The sequence below is a fragment of the Balaenoptera physalus genome (genome assembly GCF_965194825.1).
Source record: "Balaenoptera physalus genome assembly, chromosome: 17".
NCBI classification, from domain to species: Eukaryota; Metazoa; Chordata; class Mammalia; order Artiodactyla; family Balaenopteridae; genus Balaenoptera; species Balaenoptera physalus.
Genome location: NC_138895.1, coordinates 73,978,318 through 73,984,741, shown reverse-complemented (window position 1 = coordinate 73,984,741; position 6,424 = coordinate 73,978,318). Strand labels below are relative to the sequence as shown.

General features: G+C 49.7%; 1 long non-coding RNA gene across 1 annotated transcript in view; it reads right to left on the bottom strand.

Moving 5' to 3' along the window:
- Nucleotides 1-3,314: 3,314 nt before the first annotated feature.
- Nucleotides 3,315-6,424, bottom strand: part of LOC309646831 — a 28,438-nt gene continuing 25,328 nt past the window's right edge. Inside the window, exon 3 of the long non-coding RNA XR_014255618.1 lies at nucleotides 3,315-6,207. This is a non-coding gene — a long non-coding RNA (uncharacterized lncRNA). The remainder of the gene's footprint in view (nucleotides 6,208-6,424) is intronic.

The window sequence follows — 6,424 nt, the reverse complement described above, 5'->3', positions numbered from 1 at the left end:
AGTAGTTATTTCCACCATTTTATCTTCCAGGTCACTTATCCTTTCTTCTGCCTCAGTTATTCTGCTATTGATCCCATCTAGAGTATTTTTAATTTCATTTATTGTGGTTTTCATCATTGCTTGGTTCCTCTTTAGTTCTTCTACGTCCTTGTTAAATGTTTCTTGCATTTTGTCTATTCTATTTCCAAGATTTTGGATCATCCTTACTATCATTATTCTGAATTCTTTTTCAGGTAGACTACCTATTTCCTCTTCATTTGTTAGGTCTGGTGTGTTTTGACCCTGCTCCTTCATCTGCTGTGTGTTTTTCTGTCGTCTCATTTTGCTTATCTTACTGTGTTTGGGGTCTCCTTTTCACAGGCTGCAGGTTCGTAGTTCCTGTTGTTTTTGGTATCTGTCCCCAGTGGCTAAGGTTGGTTCAGTGGGTTGTGTAGGCTTCCTGGTGGAGGGAACTAGTGCCTGAGCTCTGGTGGATGAGGTTGGCTCTTGTCTTTCTGGTGGGCACGTCCACGTCTGGTGGTGTATTTTGGGGTGTCTGTGGCCTTATTATGATTTTAGGCAGCCTCTCTGCTAATGGATGGGGCTGTGTTCCTGTCTTGCTAGTTGTTTGGCATATGGTGTCCAGCACTGTAGCTTATTGGTCGTTGAGTGAAGCTGGGTCTTGATGTTGAGATAGAGATCTCTGAGAGATTTTTGCCGTTTGGTATTACGTGAAGCTGGGAGGTCTCTTGTGGACCAGTGTCCTGAAGTTGGCTCTCCCACCTCAGAGGCACGGCCCTGATGCCTGGCTGGAGCACCAAGAGCCTTTCGTCCACACGGCTCAGAGTAAAAGGGAGAAAAAATAGAAAGAAAGACAGAAAGAAAGAAAGAGGCTATAATATAGTGAAGTAAAATAAAGCTATTGTAAAGCAAAGCTATACAGACAAAATCGCACCCAGAAGCATATACATATACACTCACAAATAAAGGAAAAGGGGAAAAATTAATATATCCTGCTCCCAAAGTCCACCTCCTGAATTTGGGATGATTCGTTGTCTATTCAGGTATTCACCAGCTGCAGGCCCATCAAGTTGTTTGTGGAGTTTTAATCCGCTGCTTCTAAGGTTGCTGGGAGAGATTTCCCCTTATCTTCCCTGTTCGCACAGTTCCTGGGGATCAGCTTTGGATTTGGACCCGCCTCTGCGTGTAGGTCGCCTGAGGGCGTCTATTCCCCGCACAGACAGGACGGGGTTAAAGGAGCAGCTGCTTCGGGGGCTCTGGCTCCCTCAGGCCGCGGGGAGGGAGGTGTACAGAGGAGGCGGGGTGAGCCTGCGGCGGCCGAGGCCGGCGTGACGTTGCACCAGCCTGAGGCGGGCAGTGCGTTCTCCCGGGGAACTTGTCCCCGGATCACGGGACCCTGGCAGTGGCGGGCTGCACAGGCTCCCGGGAGGGGCGATGTGGAGAGTGACTTGTGCTCACACACAGGCTTTTTGGAGGCGGCAGCAGCAGCCCCAGCGTCTCACGCCCGTCTCTGGGGTCCGTGCTGATCGCCGCGGCTCGCGCCTTTCTCTGGAGTTCGTTTAGGCGGCACTCTGAATCCCCTCTCCTTGCGCGCCGCGAAACAAAGAGGCAAGAAAAAGTCTCTTGCCTCTTCGGCAGCTGCAGACTTTTTCCCGGACTCCCTACCAGCCAGCTGTGGTGCGCTAACCCCTTCAGGCTGTGTTCACGCCGCCAGCCCCAGTCCTCTCCCTGCGATCCAACCGAAACCGAAACCCGAGCCTCAGCTCCCAGCCCCGCCCGCCGAGCAGACAAGCCTCTCGGGCTGGTGAGTGCTGCTCGGCGCCGAGCCTCTGTGCGGGAGTCTCTCCGTTTTTTTCCTCTGCGCCCCTGTTGCTGTGGGGTCTGCGGTGATCGCCGCGGCTCGCGCCCTTCTCTGGAGTTCGTTTAGGCGGCGCTCTGAATCCCCTCTCCTTGCGCGCCGCGAAACAAAGAGGCAAGAAAAAGTCTCTTGCCTCTTCGGCAGCTGCAGACTTTTTCCCGGTCTCCCTCCCAGCCAGCTGTGGTGCGCTAACCCCTTCAGGCTGTGTTCACGCCGCCAGCCCCAGTCCTCTCCCTGCGATCCAACCGAAACCGAAACCCGAGCCTCAGCTCCCAGCCCCGCCCGCCGAGCAGACAAGCCTCTCGGGCTGGTGAGTGCTGCTCGGCGCCGAGCCTCTGTGCGGGAGTCTCTCCGTTTTTTTCCTCTGCGCCCCTGTTGCTGTGGGGTCTGCGGTGATCGCCGCGGCTCGCGCCCTTCTCTGGAGTTCGTTTAGGCGGCGCTCTGAATCCCCTCTCCTTGCGCGCCGCGAAACAAAGAGGCAAGAAAAAGTCCCTTGCCTCTTCGGCAGCTGCAGACTTTTTCCCGGTCTCCCTCCCAGCCAGCTGTTGTGCGCTAATCCCTTCAGGCTGTGTTCACGCCGCCAGCCTCAGTCCTCTCCCTGCGATCCGACCGAAGCCGAGCCTCAGCTCCCAGCCCCGCCCGCCCCGGCGGGGGAGCAGACAAGCCTCTCGGGCTGGAGAGTGCTGCTCGGCGCCGAGCCTCTGTGCGGGAATCTCTCCGTTTTTCCCTCTGCGCCCCTGTTGCTGTGGGATCCGCGCTGGTAGCTGCGGCTCGCGCCCGTCTCTGAAGTTCGTTTAGGCAGCGCTCTGAATCCCCTCTCCTCGCGCACCAGGAAACAAAGAGGCAAGAAAAAGTCTCTTGCCTCTTCGGCAGCTGCAGACTTTTTCCCGGACTCCCTCTCGGCTAGCTGTGGTGCACTAACCCCTTCAGGCTGTGTTCACGCCGCCAACCCCAGTCCTCTCCCTGCGATCCGACCGAAGCCGAGCCTCAGCTCCCAGCCCCGCCCGCCCCGGCGGGTGAGCAGACAAGCCTCTCGGGCTGGAGAGTGCTGCTCGGCGCCGAGCCTCCGTGCGGGAACCTCTCCGCTTTGCCCTCCGCACCCCTGTGGCTGCGCTCTCCTCCGTGGCTCCGAAGCTTCCCCCCTCTGCCACCCGCAGTCTCCGCCCGCGAAGGGGCTTCCTAGTGCGTGGAAATCTTTCCTCCTTCACGGCTCCCTCCCACTAGTGCAGGTGCCGTCCCTATTCTTTTGTCTCTGTTATTTCTTTTTTCTTTTGCCCTACCCAAGTACGGGGGGAGTTTCTTGCCTTTTTGGAGGTCGGACGTTTTCTGCCAGCGTTCAGTGGGTGTTCTGTAGGAGCAGTTCCACGTGTAGATGTATTTCTACTGTATCTGTGGGAAGGAAGGTGATCTCCGCGTCTTACTCTTCCGCCATCTTCCCGAGGACCCATGACTCTTTTTGAATTATTAGTTTTTGGGTTTTTTAGGTAGGGAGTTTGGTATTGACATGTACACACTGCTATACTTAAAATGGATAACCAACAAGGACATACTGTATAGCACCTGGAACTCTGCTCAATATTCTGTAACAGACTAAATGGGAAAAGAACTTGAAAAAGAATAGATACATGTATATGCATAACTGAATCACTTTGCTGTATGCCCAAAACTATCACAACATTGTTCATCGACCATACTCCAATATAAAATAAAAAGTTTAAAAAAAACTTAAAGTTTTTACTGAATTTCAAGCATTGATCTCCTACTACTTCCATATATAACCAATACTGGGACCATTCAGAATGGGTAAGATTTCAAAAGGCAGACAAAGGGAGGTGAGCAGGGCACTCCAGGTGGAGAAGGAGGGTTTACTCAAGGACAGTGTCAAGATTGAGGTGGGGAGTACTTTGTATAGCTTGAGTGGGAGCTGTACATGGGAGAAAGGAGAGCAGAAGCAAAACGTCAGGGGAAGCAAGTTGGGGTTTTCTATGCATTAGAGAAATAGGCACTGAGGAATTTGCAAGCTGTTGTAAGCAGTAGAGAGCTATTAAAGGTTCTTAAGACAGAGTAAAACAACTAGTTATGCTTTAGGAATGAAACTCATTGCCCTGCGGAATGGATTGGCGTGGAGCAAGAGACCGATGGGGTAAATGGTGAAAAGTGTCTGAAAAAGGGCACTGGTGGTGACAGGGAAGAGGAAGTGGATTCAAGACCTGTATCAGCAATGATTCGATATTACCATCATAACAGCTAATAAAGAGGGAAGGCCTTTCAGGGGCCAGGTTCTGCCATAATTGCTCCATGCATGTCCTTGTGTCGTGCACTCATCTGTCTCAGCCACCATCACAGCATCTCCACCGTCAAGTCCCACTTTACAGACGAAAAAGACTCAACTCTGGGATGTTTCTGTGTTTGCCCAGCTGGTGGAATTGGCAAAGCATTGTTTTGTGGTTTTAATTCAAAGCAGTCTGATTCCAGTCTTTGGGTCCTAACCATTTTACCACACTGCCTCCCAAATTCCATTCAAAGGGAGGCGAGATACATTTCTGGGCCACCGAATGCTTATAATCTTAGACAGGGGGTTGGTGAGCAAACTCCTTCTGTAAAGGGCCAGATGGTAAATATTTTAAGCTCTGTGGACCGTGCAGTCTGTGTCACAGAGACTCAGCCATGGCAATGCATCAACCAGTGAGGGTAGCTGTGTTCCAATAAAACTTTATTTACAAAAAAATAGACAGAAGGCCAGATTTCGCCTATGGGCTAGAGTCTGCCAACCCCTGGTCGAAGGTAAAAAAGTATAGGAACGTCTTCTTTGAGTATAAAAATGGAAGAGCTAAGGTGATAAATTACTGAATTTGATTTGGAGGGAACTTCTAGCTTGTGAGAGAAATTTAGACCACGAAGAACCTTAGAATTCCCTGAGTTCAAGGACTCAGATCTTGGAGAGATGACCTGAGGACCAGCAATATTCAGGAAGGACTGAGGGTGATGGGACTGCAAGGCTAATGTCAACATCTCTTAGAGAAAACGCGTGAACTTCGAAAAGGTCTGCTTTCCCAGCAAAGCCAACAGAGTTAAAGCTTAATAAGTGTTCTTGGTCAGAGTTATGTAAAAGTTGGAATGAAAGCACTTAGTGACAAACTTCCACAGATATATGAATGACCTTCAGAAAAACTGTAAATCTCCTGGGATTATTTGCAGAATCATTTGTAAATGCGTGTGTACGTGATCGCTCCCTCACCTCATCCCGACCTGGAGAGAAAGAGCATAACAAACTCAGTAGGGAAAGACGCCAGTGTTGGACTCAGATAGACCTGGGAGCAAATAAGTTTCCTCCAGTTATTAGCTCTGTCACACACAGCATGCTGCTTACCCTCTCTTAGTTTGCATATCTATAAAATGGGACAAAAATAATACCACCATATGGGGGGCCGTTATTCTGAGAATTGAATGAGCTGGTAAATATAAATCATTGTGCCCAGAGCTCCCTACGTGTGATAAGAGTGAAGGCCAAGTCTAGCCCTCTCCTGGAGTATAGCTGAGGTATTGAGCACATGGCCTCTGGAGACAGGCACTTATATCTCATTTTCTTCATTTGCAAATATAAATGACAGAGTGCACCTCGTTGAGCTATTGTGAGGATAAAATGAGATGATGTTTATGAAGAGTTTAAAGGCTGCTGGACACATAGTAGGTATTCTTTAAGTTTTAAATTTATATAGATAGGTAAACTGAGGCCCAAAAGATTAAGTGACTTGTCCGAAGTCACAGTGCCTCTGGGAGATCTTCCAGTCTTGGAAGTGAGAGGATGGTAGAAAGTTTAATTCTAAAACATTGCTCTTGTCTGCACATCAAATTAAAAAAGGAAATGTCTTATTAACGATACACATTTCTGTAATGCTGACCAGACACCAACAATATTCTACGTGTTTTCCATTGACGTTCCATTCATCCTCTCAACAACCCTGTAAGGTAAGTACGCTTATGATCCCCATTTTCATCTGAGAAAATAAGGAACAAAGGGGTTAAATGACTCTCTTAGGGTGACATGGTAGTCAATGGCAGAGTTGGGATTTGAACGTAGGTATTTTGCTGCACTGCCTTTCAAATAACCTTATTAAGTTCAGACAGAGGAACAGTAGAGGATAATAAGGAACAGCTAATGTGAAGGAGGACAGCACCCCAAATTCCTAATCAAAAGGCCTTGGAGGATGAGATGTGTTTGATTCAATAAGGTTGTCAAATCATTCAGCATTTGTTATATATATGTATAACTGAATCACTTTGCTGTACACCTGAAACTAACACAGCTTTGTAAATCAACTACACTTCAATTAAAAAAAAAAACAGGGCTTCCCTGGTGGCGCAGTGGTTGAGAATCTGCCTGCCAATGCAGGGGACACGGGTTCGAGCCCTGGTCTGGGAAGATCCCACATGCCGCGGAGCAACTGGGCCCGTGTGCCACAACTACTGAGCCTGCGCGTCTGGAGCCTGTGCTCCGCAACAAGAGAGGTTGCGATAGTGAGAGGCCCGTGCGCCGCGATGAAGAGTGGCCCCCCACTCGCCGCA